The 24,167-nt window shown below is 50.3% G+C and overlaps 1 long non-coding RNA gene across 7 annotated transcripts in view; it reads right to left on the bottom strand.

Moving 5' to 3' along the window:
- LOC117803695 overlaps positions 1-21,029 on the bottom strand; it is a 47,472-nt gene extending 26,443 nt beyond the window's left edge. For 2 of the 7 annotated variants that reach the window (XR_004627637.1, XR_004627636.1), the window contains exons 1-4: positions 14,858-15,906; positions 6,617-6,658; positions 5,666-6,260; positions 3,727-4,908 (exon numbers count right to left, since the gene is read on the bottom strand). This is a non-coding gene — a long non-coding RNA (uncharacterized LOC117803695). Of the gene's footprint in view, positions 1-3,726; positions 4,909-5,665; positions 6,261-6,616; positions 6,659-14,857; positions 15,907-20,899 lie in introns of those variants that run through there. The other 5 variants (XR_004627642.1, XR_004627640.1, XR_004627641.1 and 2 more) reach the window with 5 other exon arrangements.
- Positions 21,030-24,167: the final 3,138 nt, after the last annotated feature.

The raw sequence follows: 24,167 nt of genomic DNA, 5'->3' as shown, positions 1-24,167 counted from the left end.
CTCCCACTCCCCCTGCTTGTGTTCCCTCTCTCGCTGGCTGTCTCTCTGTCGAATAAATGAATAAAATCTTTAAAAAAAAAATACATAACCCATTACGTCATCTATTTTGTGCCATTAATGATTATTTACTGAGAATCAATGGCTACCATCCTGATAACTTTGTCAACATGAGTGGAAAATGGCATTTCAATATTGATTTTTCGTTCCTTTTATAAAATGTATTGGGAAAGTTGAACACTTGTGTATGTGCATGACTGTATTATATTTTGTTTTGTTTTAGCCATTCATAGGTTTTTCTCTGAATTGCCTCGAGTCCTTTGTCCTCTGTATCCAGGGGGGAACTTGGCTTTCCAGATATACCTTGCTTCTTACAGTGATATCTGTTCTGGTCTTCTTCCAGACCTGGAGTTCCATAGGCAGGGCTGGTCCTGGGAGTGCCCAAGGAGGCTGGAGGCAGCTGCTGGCTAGAGGCTGGAGGCTGGAGACAGCTGCTGGCTGGAGGCTGGAAGCTGGAGGCAGTGGCTGGCTGGAGGCTGGAGGCTGGAACCTGGAGCCTGGAGCCAGCTGCTGGCGGGAGGATTCCGCCACCTCCCTCCTCTCTCCTTTCAGTTTCTCTCTATTGCCTCCTTTTGGCAAAACCTAAAAGGCAGCCATCTGGCCAGGGGGTCTGGAAAATGCAGTTTGCAGCGCCGGCCCAGCCGCGGTAAGCAGCACGTATTAGGGTGGATCTGCAAGCAGCACGGGGAAGGGTGAGACACAGGGGCGCAGCACCCGTGGGATATAGCTCCCTGGGTTCCGGTCTCCCATTAGTCCCAGCTGCTTCTCTGTGCTCCTGACGCTCCCGCAATGCCCCTCCCGGGGGTGGTCCATTCCAGGGTGGGGAGGCTCCTCCAGGCCATCTGCTCCCCGGCCCTGCAATGCACCGCCTCCTGCGGGCTGACCGCTCCCCTGTGCCCGCCTGCAGCCCGACTGATTCCTGGTTTTGGAACAAGGCTTCACCGAGACCCACCAAGTCAATGGAACTCCAGTGGCAAAATGACACATGCCAAACGGGAAATGAAATATTTCGCTGCATCTCAATGGGACAGAGCGAGGCCAGCAGCCCGATCTTCAGAGAATTCTCACACAGTGACATACTGACTCCTCACACCTGACAGTCATGCTACGCACAGTCGCGGCTTCCCTCCTCCTGCTGAGTCTCTGCCTCGTGGCCACTCTGGCCATAGAGCTCAGGCCACAGGCCACTCTGTGGCTGAGAACAGAGAAGCGTGCTGACCAGCCGACAGCCATTGGGTTCTCCTTTAGGACATTCGTTCATGTGGAAATCTGGCTGCCGTCTTGAACCCGTGAATTCCCAGTGCCACCGGCTTCTCCTGTGCCTCAGTCTGTCTGTCCCTAGTCCTTGCTCTGTCCGCAATCCAGCAACCTGCCCCAGAGATCCAGAAACCAGGGATGGATGGGAGGAGCCACAGCTTCGTGCCTGGTGGGCTGGGAGCGTCATCTGATGGGCAGTCGTGGGAGCCGCTCACCAGGCGTCTGGAAGGTCTCAGGGGGGGTACAGCATCCCACCAGCTGAACTGGACAGTCCCACCACATCCAGAGTGAAACCAAAGGACAGGTAGGGTAGGAATTCTCAGAGATCTGGGAAGTCCTTCTCTGCCCCGGCGCAACCTCTCCTCTCCCCTTGCCTCTGGGGACCTTCTCACAGCTCCCCTCCCGAGCCCTCTGATTCCGTATTGCTTACTCGCTGCTGTGGACCCATCACTTTAGATTCTTTTTCTGTCTTTTGCTTTCTCTTCCAGGCTCAACCTTGGACCTCTCCTTGCTCCCATGACTGCCCTGCCCAGCCTAGCTCACCTCCATTCCCTGGGGCCACTGTGACCTGCAGAGCGACCTCTTTCTCAAGGGCCTTCATTCTCCTTCCTTGGGTCTGCCCTGCTCGACTTCCACAAAGGTTTCTCTGACTCTGAGGCCCTTCCCGAGGAGCTGAAGTGTGATTTTGAAGGGTTTGCTTGGGCCTGGCCAGGCCAACGGCCTCTTCCTGCCATCATGGGTCCTCTCCCCGCACAGCAGGCAGCGATGGGAACCGCAGGACACAGCTCGGCAGGGCCCTGCTCCTCAGTCCACCATTGGCCACCCGTCCCAACATCCAGCCCCAGGCACGTCCAGGAGGTTTGCGGGCCCTGGGGGACCTCATCTCATCACTGAGAACGCTCCCCAGAACACGAGTCCTTCCTCCAGACTCCCAAGCACCTACCGGAGCCTTACCATCAACACCCATGAGCTTTGTTGGCCCCTTGGCTTCTCTCAGACGCCTCTGCCAGAAGCAGCCAGGGAGCTTTGCTATGAAGCCCATCAGAGAAATGGCTTGTCACAGAACATGACAAACCCCATTTAGAATTCAGTGCCAGAGAAGGTCCACTTCAAAACCAGGGAAAGGGAAGCTATGCTTCCCGCCTTTTTAACAAAAAGAGCGATGTGCAACCAGTCTTGGCTCTCCGTAGGGTATGCTGAACCAGGAGTAATGACAGCTGGAAGAGTTCCAGCACCAGCCTCGTGGTCCATTCACAGAGCCCTGGGGGGCCTTTCCGTGGCAGCACCCCCCACCCCCACCACCCTGTCCCCTGCTGATGCCGGCCCCAGTCTCTGTGCGGGACAAAGATCACAGGGAGCACTGGAAATCACAAAGAGGGGCTCTGCACTACGAGCTGGATTAGAGAGAAACCAAGCAACCACACCTGTGAACATCGGAGCGAACAAAAAGAAGGCACGCAGAAATCTGCATTTGCAGGGTCAATTTTCTCCAAGCTCACACTCTTGCCTGATGTGCGTGGACATGAGGTCATTTCTGTCTCTGTTTCACTGTCTCAGGCCCTAGAAGGCTCCACACACTCTCTGTGCCCATCATTTGCCCCCCTCCCCCAGCCCCATGCCCCATGCGCTGCCCTTTGGGGCAGGAGGCTGGGACCCTGACCACTGCACTTAGACGCTGCACCCTGGTCTCCGCCTGTCCCTGGTGGAGCGGGGGCACCTGCAGGACACGGGAAGGCAGCAGGAAGAGCAGCCTTTCCTGGCCAGGGCTCCTGCAGCAGCAGGCGGGCGGCTGGGGGGGGTTCCCAGTTCCTGCTTAGGCTGGGGGGCCAACAGCACCAGTGGGCATGGCACCGTCTCCACAGCAAGATGGTGGGTGGGGCAGGGGCTGCAGCTCGGGCTGTGTCAGGGCCAGCGGGGACGGGGTGGGGGGGAGAGAGAACTGGCTGGCTGCCCGCCCCCAACACCAGCACCGTGGGTACAGGCTCCCATGGCCGGGGTCCACAAGCCCCCTCCTCGTACATCATGGATCTAGATCCCAGACTCCAGGGCAGCCCCATGGCCCTGTTAGCTCTGTCGTCTAGGGGGAACCCCCCCTGCCCCCTCCCCCCTGCATCTGCTCTTCTGGCTTTTGCAGAGCTGCTGTCTTCAGTGCCCTGTGTGGGTCACACGGAGCAACTTCCATTTCCCCGAAGGACATGGACCCACCCCCACCTCTGCGCCCCAAGGATGGCGCCAAGCACACCTCGGACAGTATCCTCACAAACATCTGCATCTGAATGGGACGAGGACTGGGCTGCTGTCAGCTTCTAAGAGACAGCCAGGCTCCTCTCCAAAGCCGCACACACTGTCTGGTTGCTCCTGCAGGCGGGGCAGGACGTGTCCCCGTGGCTGCGGTGGACAGATGTGACTTACCTCCGCCCAAAGTAGCAGGACCAGAGACGTGTCCAGTGAGAAGTCGAGACGTGGACTGGCAGTGAGGGCAGATCTCCAGGTCTCACTCAGAGGCTGTGCGGCCAGGACGCCTGCTTCTCTGACGCCCGCACAAAGCCGTGGGGTCCGTGGGGGTCACGTCACACGTAGCTTTCCATTGCTAGATGTCCTCGTGGAGGATGTTTGTCACAAACACTGGTTCTTCGTTTAGTCCTGTGAGCGTCCGAACTGTTCTTGTATTTGGAGCACGCTGTCCCCTCGGAGGGCGAGATCTGCAAACGATGCCCGCCTGCTTCCCCAGGCCCCAGGGGGCGGCTCTGTCCAGGGGATGCAGACAGAGAAGCCGGTGTCTGCGCAGGGCCAGGCTCCTGGTGGGAGGCGGCCGGGCTGACGGCTCAGCAGCTGTCCAGAGTGGTTTACTCTGTCACGTGGTGTCACTCACCCCTTCCCGAGCTCCACATTAGTACCCTCGTGCTATGCCCAGGGTTCAGATCGGGGGTGGCTGGCAGAAGCTGGACAGCAAATGTGTTTTGATTAGCCTCCGTGGTTTCCTGAAGATTGGGAGGTGTCCCCCCAAAATCCAGATTTTCTGAAAAAACCCCAGAGGCCCTGGCAGCCCTGGGCCAGCATCCCACACCTGGCCACGCTTATCTGGAGCTGAGCAGCCTCGGGGGTGGTTTGCATGGGAGGCGAGCTCCTCGGGTGGCCTCTGAGTCACCTCCCAGCTACCCACACTTCGCTTCACCTACTTGACCCCCAGAGAGACAAGTACACCCTGCCCGCTGAGAGCCCCGGCCTCTGGAAGAGCTGCCCACTCTGTGCTCTCCTGCAGGGGCTGCCGGGAGCTGCCTTTCTAGAGAATGACGGTCCCCAAACTTAGGTGCACGTTAGAATCACCTGTGACTGTTTTTCCTTTTAATGCCAGAGCACCGCCACTCTGCAGAGCCCTTCCACCACCATCTCTGGTGGGGGTGGGGCTCCGGCAGGGGTGCGCTGGCCGGAGCTTAACAACAGGCTCCCTGGTGGGGGGGGGCGCTGAGCTGCAGTTGGCTGCTTTCTGTAGCATAAATACCCCATCAGGATTTATTTCGCCTGCCTGCTTTCGCTGACTGCAGAGTCAGGAAGAGATGCTCGGTGGCAAAACCATTCCGCAGTGTTTTCGTCCTGCAGATAAAAACGGACATAATAAAATACAGTAAGATCATTTGGAGTGATGAGTCTTGAATATCTCCTATTTTTAATAAATGTAGCTGCAAGGTTGTATATGATTTACGGGATGGCTGTGTTAAATACCTGGGCCTGGCTCACAGATTTTTTGAAATTTTAAAAATCCGCTCTTGCGAGCTGGTGGGAACTGTTTCCAGCCCACTACCAGGACAGCCATCAGTACCTTCTGGAAATTCTCAGCTGACCCCAAAGGATAGATGCATTTGGGATCCACCGCTTTCGAACGGTGCTCCTCAAAATTTTAACTCGCATCAGGAGGGCCCAGGGGAAGGCGGACTGCCGTCCTCACCGCTACCCCCCAGTTCTTGTCTCAGTGGGTCCACTTTAGGGTGGGCCCTAAGGAGTCGCCCTTCTAACAAGTTCTCTGGATTCATGCTGCTGGCCCAGGGACCACACTGTGATTAGAGTCATGCCAGCCTCAGCTCGGTTAACCTCCTTTGGCAGCACGGGCTAGGCATGATTGAAATCCGCCCGCCTCACCCCTTCTGACAGGAGAGGCAGGGGCAGTAAGTGGAGCATGCCTCCAGCCTTGAGGATGCCGCAGGCCCTGGGAGAGTGCGGGTCCTCCCAGCCCCTTCTCCAGTGTGCACGCCCCCCTCCTGCTCAGGGCACCAGTGACACGGGGAACAGGGAGCAAGCTGCAGAGTTATTGCTCCGAAGGTCATTACCAGCTCCCTCAGGGCAGGCCCAGTACCTGACCCCTGTCACCATGGAGACGGACGTTGCTGGTGGGCTGGGATCTGGAGGAATGAGGACAGGACAGCAGCGCCGGCTTCCTGAGCCCTCATGCCCAAGGCGAAGGGAAGCCAGAGGCATTTTGTCTTTGGCCCATTAAGAGGTGTAAGAGAAGCTGGTGGTAATTTCTGCTGTTAGGTATGGGGAAGAGTAGGAGGATTCATTAGGTCACAAGCAGGCAAAAGGATGCTGGATATATTCTCTAGGGGTCCGATCAAACCGTGACCTCCCTGAAGACAAGGGCTGTGTGTTCGTGTCCTGCCCGCGGAGGCCACGGCCAGGGCCTGCAGAGGGCAGAGTGGGATGCAGGATACACTCGCCCGCGAGGGAACCATGCTCACGATCGCATCTCAGAGGTGGATGGAGCCTTCTCTCTTGCCTCCCCGTTCTCCAGCTTCGCAGGATCTGAGCAAGCCGCAATAGTGACGGGTGTGTCTGCATTCTTGGTTAGCCAGCGTCTTCATCTGCGAACCGAGGCGGTACAACGGTGTCTATCAGCAGGACTCACTGAGGCATAGGTGACCCGGTTCCTCCAGAAGCACTCAGCACAGTGACTGGCAGATAAGAAATGTTCGCTCTCGTGACACGGTTGGTCGGGAGGAGAAAATGGACTGAGGTCGGCATCCCTGCCCCACCCGCAGTGCCTGAAGCATCTTTGGAGCTGAGTGTGAGGAGAGGGGGGCCCCTGGCCTCCCAGGGCACCCCCCCCCGCAACGGGCACTGCTCCCCACACCCCACCACGGAAACATGCCACACACACATATAGGAGCAGCAGGTAAAAACAAAACAAAACAGAGATCCTGAGAGAAAACCAGATTTTACAAATGTGTCGGTATCCATGCCGACGAGTCTTTAAGCATATGAGCGTGGTGAGAAAACGTAAGGAAGAAGAGTGACGGAGACTCCATACCTGTGTTTACTCACAGTAACTCACAGGGCGGCGCAGTCAGCACTGGGTGAAGAGTGAGTGAATAAGAAAAAGCAAAAGGTAAATTAATCACTGGGAAATACGTGCAGCTTTATGACAAAAGAGTACAGGATTTAAAATCCTTCACACATAAAGGATTCTCGTGAACTAATAGGAGAGAAAATGAGCACCCACGAGACAAACAGGCAAAAGCTGCGAATAGATGATTCGCACATATGAAATCCACATGGTCAATACACATTAAAAGCAATTTCATTTCATTGATTATCAAAGGAATGCAAGTGGAAACACCCAAGAAAAGACATTTTGCTTATCAAATTAAGGATTAAAAACATGCCAGTTCGATGTAAAGGGTACAAGGAAATTGTACCCTTCATGTTCTAGTACTGGGAGTAAAAAGAGGTACAGACTTATTTTCCTTAGCTAAGATATAATTCATATATTCCCAGACTCGCCCTGGTAAAGTATACAGCTCAGGGGTTTTACTATATTCACAAAGTTGCACACCCATCGCTACTATCTGATTCCAGAACATCATCATTCCAGAAAAAACTCCAATACCCACTAGCAGGTTTCCCCCCCTCCAAAGCCCATCGTCTTCCCTACCCCTAGCTCCCCACAACCACAAATCTACTTTCTGTCTCTACGGATTTGTCTGCTCTGGACACGGCAGATATTTGGAACCAACGATATGTGGCCTTTTGTGACTGGCTTCTTTCCCTGAGCATCAGTAATGCTTTCGGGGTTCATCCATGTTGGAGCAAGTATCAGCACCTCATTCCTTTTTGTGGCTGAAAAATATTTCATGTACGTATATACCACTTTTTGTTTATTCATTTATTAGTTGATGGGCATCTGGGGGGGTTTCCACTGTTTGGCTATTATGAATAATGCTACTGTGCACATTCACAGACAAGTTTTTGTGTTAAAAAAGAAGTTTGTGTGAGTATATGTTTTCCTTTCTCAGGTATATAACTAGGGATGGGATTATTGAACTCTATGATAACTCTGTGTTTCCACCTTTGAAGAATTGTCAACCAGTCTTCCTTCTTTTTTTTTTAAGATTTATTTATTTATTTATTTTCCAGAGAGAGAGCAAGAGAGAGTGAGAGAGTGTGAGAGGACAAGTAGGAAGAGTGGCAGGCAGAGGGAGAAGCAGGCTCCCTGCCGAGCAAGGAGCCCGACACGGGACTTGATCCCAGGACCCTGGGATCATGACCTGAGCTGAAGGCAGATGCTGAACCAACTGAACCACCCAGGCATTCTGTCAACCAGCTTTCTAAAGTGGCTTTCCCATTTTGCATCCCCATGGCAACATATGAGTGTTCTGGTGTCTCCACATCTTTGTCAACACTTAGGACTGTCTGTCTTTTCAAGTACAGCCATCCTAGTGCATGTGAAGTGGTATCTCATAGTTTGGATTTGTATTTCCCTAATGGCTAATAATGCTGAACATCTTTTCATATGCAAGGTATATCCTTTTTGAAGAGTAATTTGGTATTATGTTTCAAAAAACATTTATGTGCATATAATTCTATCATAATTCTTGATTCTAGAATTTATTCCAAGGAACAATTACAGACGGCAAAGAAATTTACCTGAAACAACGTTATATAAAAAAGTAGTTCAAAATAAAAGTCCAACTACAGTATAATTGATTAAATAAGTGACAGTCCATCTACAAAATGAAATGCAATAAAATAACTTAAGGGGGAATCTGGGTGGCTCAGTTGGTTAAGTGACTGCCTTTGGCTCAGGTCATGATCCTAGGGTACTGAGATCGAGCCCTGCATGGGGCTCCCTGCTCAGTGAGGAGTCTGCTTCTCACTCCCTTTCTGCCCTTCCCCCGCTCATGCTCTCTCTAAAATAAATAAATAAAATCTTTTTTTAAAAATTGGCAAAAAAAAAAAGAAAACTACTTTTGCAAAAAGAATTCTGTAGAAGACTAACGATATGAAAATATATAGTTGGGAAAAATACAGGCTATACAACATGAAATTTTTAATTTTATTTAAAAATGTATACATATATGGAAAAGAGGCTGTGAAGATGTATACCAGAATGCTAACAATAGTTATGGATAGTTTTTTGTTGTTGTTGTTAACAGCTTTGGAGATATAATTCACATACTAAAAATTTCATCTATTTAAAGTACGCAATTCAATGATGTTAGTATTTTCACAGTTGTGCAACCATTAGTACAATCAATTTTTGAATATTTTCATCACCCCAAAAGAAACCCTGTAAAATTAGCAGTCACTCTCCATTTTCCACCTAGCCCTAGGCAAGCAGTAACCAACACTGTCTCTCCAGATTTGTCTATGCTGTACATTTCATGCAAGTGAAATCATACAATATGTGGTCTTTCGTGTCTGGCTTCTTTCATTTAGAATAATGCTTTCCAGGTTCATCCATGTTGTAGCTTGACTCAGTACTTCTTCATTACTTTTATGACCAAATAATATTATATTGTGTAGATATATCATATAATTGTGTTTATTCATTCATCAGTTGATTGAAATTTGGGTTATTTCCACTTTCAGCTGTTATGAATAATGCTGCTATGAACATTCATGTACAAGTTTGCATGTGGATATATGTTTGCATTTCTCTTGGGTGTGTTCCTAGGAGTGGAACTGCTGGGTCCTATGGTAACTCTGTGTCTCTTGAGGAACTGCCAGACTCTTTTCCTAAGTCTCTATACCATTTTATAATCCCGCTAACAGTGTATGGCAGTTTTGTTTTAGTGCTTACATTTGATCTTTGATCCATGTTAACTTTTGGATCTGGTGTGAGGTAGGGATCCAACTTTTGCTTTTGCATGTGGATATACAGTTGTCCAGCACCATTTGTTGAAAGACTATTCATTCCCATGTTGCATGGTCTTGGCACTCTTGTGGAAAACCAATTGGCTGTAAGCGTGAGGGCAAATTTCTGGACTCTCAGTTCTATTCTATTGGCCTCTGTGTCTATCCAGAGGCTGGTACCACACCGGTTTCTTCAGTATTATAGTTTCACAGTAAGTTTAAAATTGGGAAGTCTGAGTTTTCCAATTTTGCTCTCTTCTTAAAAATGCTTTGGCTAGGGGCACCTGGCTGGCTTAGTCAGTGGAGCATGTGACTCTTGATCTCGGGGTTGTGAGTTCAAGCCCCATGTTGGGTGTGGAGATAACTTAAAAATAAAAATCTTAAAAGAAAGTTTTGGGCTATTCTGAGGCCCTCAAATTTCCATATAAATTTTAGAATTGGCTTGTCTATTTCTGCAAAGAAGTTGACTCCAATTTTTATAAGCTCTGCATTGAATGTGTGGATTACTTTGTACAGATTCAATCTGTACCGCCATCCTAACCGTTAGTCACATCTCCCAGGTCATGAGCACAAGACACTTTTGGTTTATTCAGGTCTTCTACACTTTCCTTCAACAACTCTGACGGTTTTCGGAGTATAAGTTTCGTACTTCTTTTATTAATAGATAATGTTTTCTTGTGATAAACTATCCATCACATGGAATTTACCATTTTATCCATTTTTAAATGTGCAGCTCAGTGGCATTAAATACATTCCCCTTGCTGGGCATTTGTCTCCAGAACTCCATTTTCCCAAAGTGAAACTCTGTGCCCAATAAACAGTAACCACCATCCTACTTTCTGTCTCTATTAATTTGATTACTCTTGTTAGCTCATATAAGTGAGGTCATACGATATTTTTATCTTTAGTTTATTTCATTAGCATATTGTCTTCAAAGTTCCTCTATGTTGCAGCAACTCCTTCCTTTTTAAGGTTGAATAATATTCCATCGTGGGTATACATGTTCATCTATCTGCTCATCTGTGTGTGGACACTTGGGTTGTTTTCACTTTTTTACTATTGTGAATAAGGCTGCTATGAACATGAGTGTGGACATATCTGTTTGAGTCTCTGGTTTCAATTCTTTTGAATATATGCCTTAAATTCGAATTTTTGGATCATATCGTAATTCTTCTACGTTTAATTGTTTGAGGACTGGATAATTTTAATTAATTATTGTCTGTGTATTTTTATGCTTTTTGATATTTATTATATAATAAAATATTTTTAATAAAGATTTTATTTATTTATTTGTCAGAGAAAGAGAGAACAAGCAAGGGGAGAGAGAGAAGAAGTAGGTTCCCCACTGAGCAAGGAGCTCGATGCAGGACTCGATCCCAGGACCCTGGGATCATGACCTGAGCTGAAGGCAGACACTTAACCAACTGCGCCACCCAGGCGCCCCCAATAAAATATTCTTAAGAATCAATTATGTGGGGGCACCTGTGGCTCAGTTGTTAAGAGTCTGCCTTCGGCTCAGGGCATGATCCCAGGTCCGGGGACTGAGGCCCACATCAGGCTCCCTGATCCGCTGGGAGCCTGCTTCTTCCTCTCCCACTCCCCCTGCTCGTGTTCCCTCTCTGGCTGGCTGTCTCTCTCTCTCTCTGTCAAATAAATAAATAAAATCTTTTTAAAAAAATAAAGGACAAAAAAGAAAACCAAGAACCAATTATGTGTTGTGAATGGCCATATGTCTGCAAGCTCTTCGACATCTGCCATAATCTATGACTAACGTATATTTACAATGGAGCTAATGTGTGATTCATGTAATCACTTTGCGGACAACTTGGAAGCTTGTGTCTTTCCTTCCTCAAACTTGTGGGTCTGAACACAGTGGACATAGGTACTCTGGTTTGCTTTGTGTTTTTCTGAGCTGTGAGGTTTGACTTGTGTCTGCTCTGCACCCCTCACCCCACCTTCCTGCCACAGTGCCTGGGGAGACTTATGCCTATTCCCGGGTATGGAGCAGTGAAGGAGAGTTCACTGACCTGTTGGCTAGTGACCTCAACTGTGTGGTCTTCCTTTTCCCAAGCAGCACATAAAATGGGGAAAAAGGAGTTCAACCAAGCCACTTTGACAAACTAAGCCAACACGCAAACAGGAACAAGAGCCCTGGGACTTTCCTAAGACAAACAAAGGATTTGAGAGAAATAACAATATTTAGCAAAACTCAAAACTCCCACTTCCAGATTAAGAAAAACAACTTGCTGCAAACAACTTAAAATAATATTTAAAAGTAGCTCTGGGTTTTTACAAAAACTCTATCATAACACCAAAAGTTATTAGACTGAGTTTAAGAAATATTTGTAAGATTGGAAAATAACTGTTTTTAGTTCAAAGAAGATCTACTCTGTCCTCAACTGATCCAACTCAATGGCCTGTTCCAACTCTCGGTTCGCTCCAGCTTCCCCGAGTGCCTCGCTTTCCATTAAACTACTATTGTTCCTAAAACTTCCCGTCTTTCCTTCATCATATTTCCTCCACTACGAAATTAATTTTCAGGCATTTTCCCTTTTGCAGCCATGAGTCAAAGCTCAAGACAGCTGTCAGATATTCCTCTTGTGCAAGCCAAGCCTTGCAAGGAGGGACACTACAAAGTGAAGACGCAAAGGGATGTGATGAGGCAGCCGATGTTGGGCTTGGCACGGCCATGGGCAGAGGAGTGAGGCTTCAGAGGAAGAAACCATGCGGAGACAGGATGGACATTATCTCCAGAGGAGTCATCAAGGACATACATTCCACATGGCCCAAATTCAGAGTCTGGAGGCCACAGCCCTTGGCAGATCCTATGGTCCAGAGTCTCTCACCCTGGCTGACAACTGGGATCAGCAAACATTCTAGACCAACGGTCTGAAAACTATGGCGCATGGGCCAAATATGATCTTCTGCCTGTTTTATGTATGGCTGGCAAGTTACGAATAATTTTTAAATTTTTAAATATTTGAAAAACATAGGTAATGTTTTTGAAACTAAAATTATATAAAAGTCAAATTTCGGTGTCTGAAATTAAAGTTTTGTTGATCACTATACCCATTTGTCCATGGCTGCCTTCTTGCTACAGTGGAAGAGTAGTGCTGTGTCTGAAACTGTATGGCCCCCAAAGCCTAAAAATATTTCCTCTCTGGACTTTGTCATCTCTGTTTTAAGTTCTTTTTCACTAATGCCAGCAGCAACAGAAGAGAGAGAAGGGAAGGAAGAGCCAAGTCATAACCATCACTTCCAAGACGGTAGACCTCGCCTTGCTGGATAGGAACGGTGTTTGGGAATCACTGGTTAGGTGTGGCCACTGTGTTTCCATGAGGGACACTCTGGATACAGCAAGAGGATGGGACAGACCCAGTGACTGTCCCCACTGAGCCTGTGTTGTAGCTTCTCACCCTGTGAGGACCCTTCCTCATCACTCTGTGTCGCGAGACCACCACTAGGAGAGTAGTTATTCCTACCTTAGTCCCAAGGGGAGAAAAGCACCTCAATTTCTTCAAGTCCATTTGAGAAAAACTTGGCAGATGGAGAATTTGGATGTTGGCTCAAGAAGGACCTTAGGCGGAGAAGCAGCAGTGCTGTGTGCCATGAACATACTCATGGCCGGTCCCGTCTCCATCCAGCTTCCGTGCTGGCCCCTCATCGAATCCCAGGGCTCAGTCCTGTGTCCTGGTGCAGCCCAGGATTGGGAACATTGCTTTCAGACATTCTGAAGGCCATCTTGTGGAAGACTGTTAAATGGGGCTCCCAGGCTCAAAAACAGTACTAATCAGTGGAGCCATCGTAGATTTGACTCAACACGGAGAAGACTTTGCTCACAGCCGTTTCTGAGTGGAGCTGGAGCATGCTGCCTTGGGAGGCAAGGGACTTGCTGCTTTCGCAGGAATGTTGATGATATTTAGAAAGGTGGTGTATCAGATGACTGCGAATGCTAGAATTATATGAATCAGAGAACGCATGGGTCAAGGGGCGGAGTGAGAGGACTCAGACATGGCACACAGTAGCCAAGAGCATGGGCTTTGAAGTCGAAGTGGAAGGAAGTTCAAATCACCGCTCTGTCACTCAGTGGTCCTGTGGTAGAGTTAGTTGGGATGAGGCTCAGCTTCCACGTCTCTAAACTGGATTACGACCGTGACCTCACCGGGCTACTGTGACGGATACATTACAGCACATTCAGGGTCAACAAATGGTAGCTCCTATTGAACGCTGCAAGAAACCCGACTGCTGTGTGTATCAACCAAGTCCAAAACTTGGTAGGAAAAACACTGTTGTTTTTTAACTTCCTCAATTTCAATGTCATTTGAGTTCAGGAAAGAAAGGAAATGAAGAAATGCATGTAGAGCTCTCTGGGATTACGTATCAGCCTTCAGCAGGAGAGGGTGACTGTCCCATGTGGTGTCTCCCTGGGGTCAGTGACATCAATGTGCACTTCAGCAGGACTCTGGCCTCCAATCAGGCTGTTGAATGTCTCTCCGGGACTCCAAAGACTTGGGCAGGGAAGAGAGATGCTCGTCAGTTGCCAAACTGCCAATATGTTACAGATATGGTTGGCGGGGCTTTGGGAATCGGAGAACATCACACTAATTTGTTTTTATATTTTCCCCAAATGTTTTACAAAACCATTAATCAAGAAACCCGGTTTGGCTGAAAAACAAATGTCAGTGGTGAGTAATGAATACCAGCTTCCGTCATATCTGCCCTTTTCTGGTAGTTTCTGAAGTTCTGGACTTGCTGGCTTAACAGTTTAGCTACCACCAAGGGAGATTTTTATAAACCGCAGAGCCCATAGGCTGTTTTATGGACATCGGGTAAATGATGAGCTGAGCCCACCTTTACAAGAGCATCGGGCAGGTGAACTTGGCATCTTCTGCTGGGATGCAAATTTCTTGAACTCATTTTAATTCAGTTCCTCTACTGGGTGCCAAGCACAGTATGACACATGGGAGATACAGAGGTGAGTGGGACATGATCATTGTTCCTTAAGGGGACCATCCGGTGGGAAATGCCCCCAGATACTTCCATGCATCAGAACTGTATGAGTGTGCAGCTGGAACGCCCCAAGCGGCCCGGGGGGCCAGAGAAGGCTTCCCAGACGGGTCACACCTAAGCTGAGATGTAAAGGGCCAGTCATTAAGGGGTCAGCGTCAGAAGCAGAAGGGCTGCACGGTCAACGGTCAAGGGCATGACCACCAGAGGCACCATGAACCTGCAGGATTAGCTGAGTGGAGGGCAGTGGGTGAGGGAGGGAGCAGCTGGGGCTGGGGTGACAAGTGGGCTTCTAAGGGCAAGCCTCAAGGCCATGTGAAAGAGAACGGACTCCTGGGGGGGCAGCAGGGGGAGCCAGGAAAGGCTCTAAGAAGAGATGCGGGTCAATCGGATGTGCACGCGTAAATACCTGCTTTTCGAGCCCCACTGTGGAGGATGAGCTCGAAGGGATGGGCCAGGAACTCTTGAGTTGGCCGAGGGACTTCTCTCTCTCTGCGGCACTCTCCATCTGCCTGGGCTCATGTCCTCATGCGGGTCACTCCATGTTTGCCGACCGAGTTGAACATCGTCTAGCGGGCCCACATGTCCTGGGGTGGTGCTGACAGCCAAGCCGTGTGCATGCATGTGCGTGGACCGGGGTTCCCACAGACCTTGACAATGACGGGGAGACCAGGCATGCCTGAATTGCACTGCAAATGTGAGTCATTTGCGTTTTGAATTCAAGAGGCCCTCATTTACGTCCGCAGGGGAGGACACAATGCCTCCACCCCTAAGCCTACTCAATTGCGGTCAAACTTAGCGCTCACAGCGTGGCGGGTAAGAGAGAGGGGCGCACGCTTCATCACCAGGGCTGACGTAGGCGAGGGGCGCACGGATGGCAGGAGGCAGGTTCCCAGGTGAGCACAGCATTTCCCACAGGCATCAGCTCCCTGTGTCCAGAGCAGCACTGTGGCATTCTCGTCTACACCTGAAGATGCCGGGTTCAAGAATGAGTAGGGAACCCACTGGAGGCCCACAGACACGCTCCTGACACATCCGGGGTTCTGGCTGCTCCCGCTCTGTCCGCAGGAGAAAAGTCAGGGAGCAGCCCCCACTGCAGGAGGGCCTCCGTTTGATAATGACAGCCCTCCCCACTGCATGAGGCTTCCGTCCTCTTGCCAGGCGAGACAGGCTGGACAATGGTCCCCCAAAGATGTGTGCATCCCAACCCCGGAAGCCGTGAATGTGGTACCTCCCTGGCAAAGACACTTAGCGGATGTGACGGAGTTAAAGATCCCGAGAGGGGAAGAGCGTCCTGGACATCTGGGTGGGCCCTGTGCAATTGCAGAGTCCTCGAGAAGGGGGTCAGGAGGGTCAGGACTGGTAGCAGCTGTGACCATGGACACAGGAGGTGGGCCTCTTTTGAGGAAGGGGTTCAGGAGGGGAGGAAGGCAGGCGCCCACAGGAGCTGAAAAGGCAAAGAACAGATTCTCCCCGGAACCAGCCTGCTGACACCCTGATTTTAACCCAGCGAGACTGGTTTTGGGCTTCCGACCTCCAGAAAGATGAGAGATAAATGTGTGTTGTTTCAAGCCACTGCATTCATGGTAATTTGTTACAGTAGCCCCTGGGACCTCCCACGTTTAGAAACACAGTCCAACACAGCTCTGCTGGCTCAAAGCGTCCTGGAGAGATCTATTTAGGAGGAGCTAATGGAACCGATGACACATTCATTCTTTTGAATAAATATCCTCAGTGATAGCATGACCTCACCTTTGGGATGAAGCTCGGCAAATATTTATTGAGCCACCGATGTCAGGCACCGGGACGGTTAACGTGGAGTAAAACCTGCCCTTGCCCTTCAGCGAGCTCCGGGTCTGCAAAGGGAGCAGGTGTAAGCTCACAGATGGCAGAAAATGCACTCAGAGAGGCTCGTGGCGTGGTGAAGGGTATCACACGGGAGACCTCTCCTGGGTCAGCAGGGCTGGGGACGGCTGGAAATCGGCTTGGGTTTGGGATGGGGCCGAGGAAGCAAACCGATGCAGGCCTGGGGCGGTGGGGGGGGGAAGGTGGGCAAGGGCTTGGAAGTGCATTCAGTGCTATGGACTGAGTTCTGTTCCCCTGAGTTCCTCTGCGGAAGCCCTAGCCCCAGGGGGACTGAGCACAGACAGTGAGAGCCCTGGGGAGATAGCTCGGGTTGAGACTGGTGTCCTCGCAGGAAAAGGAAGAGGCACCGGGGACCTCCCTCCCTGCACACACGGAGGACCTGGGCAGAGAAGGCCACCACCTGCAAGCCGGGACCAGGACCCAGCCCTGCCACACGTGGATCTCGGACATCCGGCCTCCGATGTGAGAAAACCCATCTCTGCTGTGGAAGCCACCACCTGTGGCGGTCCCTCCGGCAGCCAGTGTGGAGGACACAGAAAGCCCCGAGCCGTCAGGGTTGACGGGCCCACGGGATGATGGGGAGGGCCAGTAGTGAGGCTGGGCCACACAGCACAACAGCTCAGAGCATTTGAGCGGAACTTTGGAGAAAATCCCGAGTCCTTCAGAGGTCAGCCTGGAGGAGGATACGAGTGAGGTGCCTGGTGGGGCATTTGGGGTCAACGCTGCTCCTCTTCCAAAGGAAGGTCCAGGAACAATGGGCTGAGTGGCCAGTCCGAGGTCTCCAGAACACACTGGAAAGTGCCCTCTTCCCGCCAAGGAGCAGCAGTGGGGTAAGCAAGGTGCCGTCCATTCACCAGGGCTGTGTTCAGGGGGGCAGTGTGGAAGTCAGGGGAGGCAGCCCTCTGAGTTCCCACCTCCAGATAATTTTGAATGCTTTGCTCTCCACACGCACGCTGGCACACTTGTGAGGGTCACCCCACCTTTCTCATACAGATCACTCGTCGTGGCCACCAGACAGCTCCTCGTGACAGCGTATGAGGACCCACACGTTGTCTGTGTACAAACACAGCTTTACTTCCTGGGACTGGACTCAGCGGGTTCCATAGATGGTAGGACGCCATCTTTCACTCAGTTTTGGTTTAAAAGTATCTTTTGGGTCTAATTCAACTCCCCCGCCCCCCGCCCGTCTCAGCTTTCCCAAGGTGGTCTCATTTCCTTCGTGCCATCCTCTGTTGTGTTGAGGCTCAGAGTACGTGGTGTTGAACTCTGGGAGCTGGCATCGGCAGATGATGTCCATGGTCCCTAGCTTTGGTCACCAGGGGTCTATGCTCCCTGTGTCATCCTCGTTCTGACCCCACACCTCTGAGAGCCACCAGCTTCCTAGCCTCTCTGCAACCCCTGTGGGACCAAGGGGCTCCTACATGTCCTCGGCCCAGCCTGACCATTGCTGGCCTTAGGGTTAAGTGCTGAGCGGCTTTGCTATGAAGGAGGCCCAGCCCTGCTGGGACACCCACGAACCCCCAGGACGGTCACCACACCATGGCAGGGTTCCGCGAGATCACAGCATCGGTACAGCAGGCTTGCCCATTCCTTGTCTCCTCTCTGGTCTGCTGGATAATCTCTTACTTCCCTTTGGGTGTGGAGGGAAGGAAAAATCATTACCCGCTAGTCTCCTAGATCCTTGGCTGAGACACCCCTTAATAAAAAGCCAGGGTAACAGGAGGAAAATAAATCACTTATGTGCACACGTACGGACGGGAGCCCCATGAAGATGTGAGGCTCAAAGAAGTAACCAGAGCAGAGAGCTTTGATACCCTTTAGAGAAAGAAACACTACGCCTGTGAAGAACTGACGAGACAAGGGGTTTGGGCTGTGGGTAGTAAATGGTGAAGTCACGAGGTTTATTCCTGAAGCCTCCTTGGTCCTCAATTCGCTGTGTCTGGTGAGAGAGACCCTCTACCCTCCTGTCCAGAGAGAGTAGCTTTCACACGGGAAATTTACCTCCTGCTTTCAAGGGGCAAAGGAGGGGCCGAGTGTCCTTCTTGCACCTGCTGTTTCTCAAACACCTGTAATTCAAAAATAATCTATATGCTGAAGTGGCCTATGTTGGGGTGACATATTCAGAGCCCCCCACAGGTTCAGATCACTGTTGGGGAAGGATGACTATTAGGTCATCTTGAGTCTTCCTTCCTCGATGGAAGTTAAAACTCCACTCAGCTCTCCAAGCTTGGCTTCTTACTTTTGAATTCTAGATCCTAGAATACCTAGAAAATGCTTTTAAACCTTCGGTAAAGGCCGGATCTTGCGAAGTACCTTGACTGTTGTTTCTTTGTGTCTTTATGTGATCCTTCCATTTCTTTCTGAGGCACTTTTCTACTCCCCACTAGCAGCAGGATAGACAGGGGCTCTTCCTGCTACCCAAGTCGAGAGGGGGTACAGAAGGAGGGATAAATACATCAGAATATTCATAGCTGGTCTGAAATTTGTTACCCTATAACATACATGGAACTGAAATGACGAATTTTGTGGATTTAGCTTTCCCCTCTATTGAATAATAAATTCCCAGGTCCTAGATGAATGGATGGGGGGTGTACCCGTAGATCTGCTTGGCTTATGACCTCTCACAGACGGCAGTGAGAAACTTGCAATGGTCTTTTCTAGGCCCTGTGGGGCCGGTGCTATATCACCGAGATCAATAATGACCACTTAGCGGAGGAAGAACAGCCCATGTAGGTCCCACCTTTTATTCTTCAGACAGTTGTATAATGCAATTCTTTGAGGCCAAGTGCAGCGTGGGGGAGCATGCGAGTTAGGACCCTTGTGGGTTTGCACAGCGAGCAGTGCGCGTCCTCGAGCAGGTGCTTGTGCGGTAGGAAGCGTCCGGCGGGGCCTGCGCAGCCTCACCCCCGCTCCGCCCCACTGCGGTGACGCCCACCTGAAGGCTCTGCCCAGCCCCTGGGGCCCGTGGAGCCAGCCTCCCGTTCGGCCCACTGCTGGAGCCTCGGCTCTGAAATCTAAGTGCCGCCTTGTAATCACATGCTGGCAACCAGGCTAGCGGTTTTTCCTGGCGTCTGCGTCCTGCCTGCAGGGGTTCGTCCTCACGGAAAGGGCGCCTGACTCCTGCCTCTGCTGCCCCACTGGACTTTCACGTGCTGGGTCCCCAGTGACTCCAAAACTCCAAAGCCAGTGGACACTTTCCAGGCCAGATATTCCTTGATAGCGGTGTCATCGGACACAGCTTAATACATGTCTGCCCCCAAAAATGATGGTTCCCTCTTGGGCTTCTCGAGCGTTGGGAGCACGTGCACATTAGCACGACAGGAAGGAACAAAGGGCAGAACGAGAGCTGCCGAAGCATTATGTCATTTAGGAACACACTGCATTTATGCTATACCGAAGCCCCCTTTAAAAACGAACTTTCTATTTTGGTTTTTTTTTTGTTTTTAAAGATTTTATTTATTTATTCGACAGGGAGAGAGACAGCCAACGAGAGAGGGAACACAAGCAGGGGGAGTGGGAGAGGAAGAAGCAGGCTCATAGCAGAGGAGCCTGACGTGGGGCTCGATCCCACAACACCGGGATCACGCCCTGAGCCGAAGGCCGACGCCCAACGGCTGTGCCACCCAGGCGCCCCCCGAACTTTCTATTTTGAAAGAATGATAGATTCCTAGGAGTTGCAAAGAAACGTGCAGGGAGGTTGGAGGCCTCCTTCTCTCTCCTGCCCCCTCGTTACATCTGACGTGTTGTTACAGCCATAGGACCACATCGTAACCGAGAGAGGGACCCGGGGTCCAGAGCTCAGTCACATTTCACCAGTTCTAGATACACTCATGTGAGTGTGTGTGTGTGTGTGTGTGTGTGTGTGTGTATGAGTGTGTATAGGGGGCCCAGCTGTACCAAGAGCCTGGCTCTCGTTGCCCTCCACAGCCACACCTGTCCCTCCCTAAACCCCGCAACCGCCTGCCCATTCCCTGTCCCTGGACTGTAATTCTCACAGTCGCTAGAATCAAGCAGCAGGTGTCCTGTCACTCAGCACGACTTCCCTGGGGATCGGCCAAGTCGTCCTGTGAATCAAACCTTGTTCCCTTTTGTGGCTGAGTGCATTCTATGGTATGGATGTAACAGAGTGGTTTGGGGTTTTTTGGTTTGTTTTTATCCACTGGTGAACACTTTTTACTTATAAATAAAACTGTCAGGAACATTCATTTACAAATTCTTGGGTGAAAAAAATAAGTCTTCATTTTCCCGGGACGAAAGTCCAACACTGCAACTGCTGGGCCGCAGTAAACCCACCTGTAGTCTTGAAAAGACCCCCCAAATGACCTCTGAGTGGCTGTACCGTTTCCTGTCCCCATGGGCAACGTCTGGGTGACCCATCTTCACTCCCCTGCCAGCATGCTGGTTCATTTTAGCCGCACCGATATCTCATTCCAGTGTTAATTAGCTAATTCTCTCATGGCTGCAGGCCCCATATTGTTACTAGGAAAGGCTTGGCTTTTATCTCGGACTTACTCCACATCAAAGAAGTCTGTCTGTCGCAGCGAGCACCAGGCCTAAAGTAGGGTGGAGAGTATCTTTGACTTACCTGCTCATGTCTCCTCGTTTAGCAATCTGGAGGCTTCCCTTCTTCTGCAGGCTTCCCTTCTTCTGCAGGCCCTTCTGCCATTACTCGGAGTGCATGGGGGCTCTAACCCCAAGGCCAGGGAGCGGGTCGGTGACCTAGAACAATACAGTCCTTTCCATCAGATAGAAAGAAAAAGCTGAAGTGCTTCTGGCAGCGAGAGAGGGAAATCCAGAAATAAGCAATTCAGCAAATACTGTGTATCCCCTGTGTGCCCAGTGATATCCTCGGCTCTTGGGATGTATCCGTGAACAAAACAAGATCCCTGACCTTATGGAGCTTAGAATGCCGCGTTCGGCCAAAAGCAGGATGAACGAAACAAACACGGGAATGAAAGAAACTGCTTGCAGCCACATTCTGTAGGGAAGGATCCGAGATCTTTGCTGTCTTCCGTTTCCCCTGCTGCCGTCAGCACGGGCCAGGCCAGCACTGCGAGAGCAGCCGAGCAACAGCAGAAGGGGAAGCCAGGGGGAAATACTTTGAACAGGTGTTCAGCAACTCTCAGCAGCGAGCAGTTCCCAATGCGTCACACAGTGGGATTTGCAGGTGCAAGGACAGGTTGGCAGAGTCTGGGGCTCAGACGGGAGCAAGAGGAGATGGGGCCTTGTAGTTGGAGGCCGAGGCCAGGCTCAGGATTTCAGAGTAAATATCAGCCTGACTCAAAAAGGTTAGGCAGGAGGCATCTAGCCAAGGTAGAGAAATAGGGGCCCAATTTCTGCTCCTCCCCGAAGCAGGTAACACAGAGAAAATGCATAAAACAGTGGTCACCAGACACTGATCCTCAGGTGACAGGAGCTGGGGATGCCCGAGGCAGCGGAAGCTATGAGGTTCACTGAGGTTAACTCCCCAGGTTAGAGCCTGAGTTTCTAGGATGCTGCACAGACAGAGGAAATCTGGGCAGCTTCTGAAGCCTCTGGATTGAAGAAAAAGAGGTTGGAGTCCAGGGAGGCCAAGGTGGCCAGCGTTTGCGAGGCGACGTGCCAGCAAGGAGACAGTGGGGCACTCATGTGCGTGCACCCTGCAGGCCTCTATTCTGAATCGAGCCTCTTTTCGAAACGCTTTCTTGCGTTTTCAGCTGAGTCATGCTCAGCGAGAGGAATCAGGGAGGGAACGATTTAAGGTCAGGGAAGGAGCAACCCACGAGGAGTGGGGGGTGTTGTTCCCGGTGCCCCCACAGGTCTGGGATTAGCTCTTGCATCCACAGCTGGAACAGGGCAGCTTCACAATCTGGGGGCATCGGGGTGGGGTGCTCAGAGGGTAGCATCCCATGAAAGGGGAGCAATGATCTCTCTCTAATACAGCTTAAAAGCAAGATTTGAAAGACTCCCCCCATCTCTGTAACTTCGCTGTGTACCAGAATAAAACTGAGGAGAATGTGTAAGAATAGAAAATGACCCAGCATCCACGAAGGTAAAGCTTGTATCTGACATCCAATCAAAACTTGCCAGGCCTTTGAAGACACAGGGACATACGGTCCTTGATGAGTAGACGTTTCAGTTGACAGAAATAGATGCAGAAAATGATGCAGATGATAAGATTAGCAGGAAAGAACATCGAAACTGTTTGTATCATATCGTTAATATGGGCACCGAGGCGGCCCCAAGATGATGTTCATCAGAAATACGGAAGATATAAAAAAGCCCCACTTGAACTTCTAGGTGAAAACCACAATGTGTGAGATGAGAAATAATAGGGAGGCGATTCACGGAGGACTGGGCCCTGCAGAAGAAAAGGTCCTCCATCACGGATACACACCATATTCAGAGAGTGAAGGACGAAAGCCACGTGATCTTAACAAATGCAATCGATACAGAAAAAACCCTTCACAAAATCCAATACCCTTTGATAACAGAAGCACGCACCAAACTGGGAACGGGAGGTCAATGCCTCAATCGGATAAGCGTCATTTATAAAAGCACATCACACTTAGTGGTGACAGACTGAAGGCTTTTCCCTTCAGGTCAGGAACAAGCCAATGCCATCGGCTCTCACGGCAGCCGTGTGACCCTGAACCAGAGTTTCCACCGGGCTGAGGAGGCAGAGAATGAAGCAAGAGCCATCCAGATTGGAAAGCAGAAGTGAAACTGTCTATTTGCAGGTGACATGATCTCACATATAGAAAATCCTAACGTGTCTGCAAAAGAGAACAAGACCGCTAGAGCCTATCAGCGAGCTCACCGAGGCTGCACGGCCCGAGATCAGGGCACATCGGCTGTGTCTGCACCAGCAACGGGCGTTCGGAAAATGAGATTAAGAAGGCAATTTCAGGGGCGCCTGGGTGGCACAGCGGTTAAGCGTCTGCCTTCGGCTCAGGGCGTGATCCCGGCGTTATGGGAGAGCCCCACATCAGGCTCTTCCGCTATGAGCCTGGCTTCTTCCTCTCCCACTCCCCTGCTGTGTTCCCTCTCTCACTGGCTGTCTCTATCTCTGTCGAATAAATAAATAAAATCTTTAAAAAAAGAAAAAGAAGGCAATTTTACTTACATGATCAAAAGCCACTCAGGAATAAACTGACGAAGAGAAGTGTATGACTTATATACTTGAAAACTAACACCTTGTTGAAAGATTAAAAACCTAGATAAATGAACGGAGTCCTATGTTTGTGGATTACGAGGCCTAACATTGTTAAGATAGTAACCCCCAAACTGATCGACAGGTTAAATGCAACGTCTGTCAGAACTCCGACCCTTTCGGTAAAGCAACAAGCCGATTCTAAAATTATTCATATTCCTAGTCACAGACACGTGCATTTCTAATCATAAAATTCATTCATTCATACAGAAATGCAAGGGACCAGAGTAGCCAAGCTGTCCTTAGGGAAAACAGAGCTGGAGGCCCACGCTTCCCCAATTCAAAAATTCCCACAAAGCTACAGCAAGCAAGACTGGGGTACCGGCCTAAGTGCAGACAGGCAGATCATCAGAATGAAACTGAGAGTGCGGAAATAAATCCTCACGCTGAGGGTCTGTTTCCCACTGCGGGGAGAGGAGCGTGGTCTCTGTAGCAAACCGTGCGGGGACAGCCGGATTTCTATGTGCAAAAGGACACATTTGGACACCTCATACACAAAAATTAACTCAAAATGGACCAAACACCTAAGCGAAGGAAGGAAACAACACAACTCTTACAACCAAACTAGGTGTCAGTCTTTGTGACCCTGGCTTAGACACCGGTTGCTTCAATGCACCAAAAGTACAGACAACAACCCCAAAAAGTGATCGACTTCATCAAA

The sequence above is a fragment of the Ailuropoda melanoleuca genome, chromosome 9 (assembly GCF_002007445.2).
Source record: "Ailuropoda melanoleuca isolate Jingjing chromosome 9, ASM200744v2, whole genome shotgun sequence".
NCBI classification, from domain to species: Eukaryota; Metazoa; Chordata; class Mammalia; order Carnivora; family Ursidae; genus Ailuropoda; species Ailuropoda melanoleuca.
The sequence above is the reverse complement of the archived record's forward strand: the minus strand, read 5'-3'. Positions and strand labels throughout refer to the sequence as shown.